Below are 1,022 nucleotides of genomic sequence, written 5' to 3'. Positions count from 1 at the left end.
AGATCTTGCAAGAATTTCCTCACCTCCTGGAACTCGTCAACTTCTTTCTCCTTTCTCTTTAGCAGTTCATTGTCTCTCTTCTCTTCCATCTCAGTTAGCTTCACCATTATGAATACTCTAAATTCTTTATCAGACATATCCATGATTTGCATTCAACTGCTTGTGGATGAAGAGGAGTTATTTTTTTCCCTTGGAGGAGAGGTATTTTCTTGCTTTCCCATATTTCTTGTGATCCTGTGCTGATTTCTTGTCATCTGGTGGATGGTGTGTTTCTTTCAAATTCTTGAAGTTCAATCACGCTAGCTTTGTTTGCTGGAGGCTGAATTATCAGTAGAAAATCTTCATTTCTCCTGTCCCCTGAAATGACTAGCTCGCAGGAGCCATGAGGCACAATGAGTAGTTCTGATCAGGCAATAATGAATGCATTCAAGGAAATCACTATCATGGCAGACAGACTCAATCTCCCTCGAAATATAATTCATCAAACAAATAATTTATTCAAGCAAGTATATGAATAGAAGAGCCTGAAGGAAGAGCTAATGATGCCATAGCTTCTGCTTGTCTCTATATCGCCTGTAGATAAGAAGGGGTTCCTAGGACATTTAAAGAAATATGTGCTGTATCACGAGTTTAAAGAAAGAAATTGGTCGATATTTTGAACTTATTTTGAAAGCTTTAGAAACCAGTGTGGATTTGATTACAGTGGGGGACTTCATGTACAGGTTCTGTTCCAAACTTTGTTTTCCTAAACAAGTTCAGATGGCAGCTACACATGTTGTCCGCAAAGCTGTGGAGCTGGACTTGGTTTCTGGAAGGAACCCCATCTGTGCGGCAGCAGCAGCTATTTACATGGCCTCTCAGGCATCAGCTGAGAAGAGGACCCAAAAAGAAATTGAGATATTGCTGGTGTTGCTGATGTTACAATCAGACAGTACTACAGACTGATCTATCCTCAAACTCCAGATCTGTTTCCCACAGACTTCAAATTTGACACCCCAATGGACAAACTACCACAGCTATAA

At 40.3% G+C, this 1,022-nt stretch overlaps 1 pseudogene; it reads left to right on the top strand.

Annotated features, from left to right (window-relative positions):
• LOC102480380 (transcription initiation factor IIB-like) overlaps window positions 1-1,022 on the top strand; it is a 3,150-nt pseudogene extending 2,128 nt beyond the window's left edge.

The sequence above is a fragment of the Tupaia chinensis genome, unplaced genomic scaffold (assembly GCF_000334495.1).
Source record: "Tupaia chinensis unplaced genomic scaffold, TupChi_1.0 Scaffold142262_1, whole genome shotgun sequence".
Taxonomy (NCBI): Eukaryota; Metazoa; Chordata; class Mammalia; order Scandentia; family Tupaiidae; genus Tupaia; species Tupaia belangeri.
This window is presented reverse-complemented; position numbering and strand designations above follow the sequence as displayed.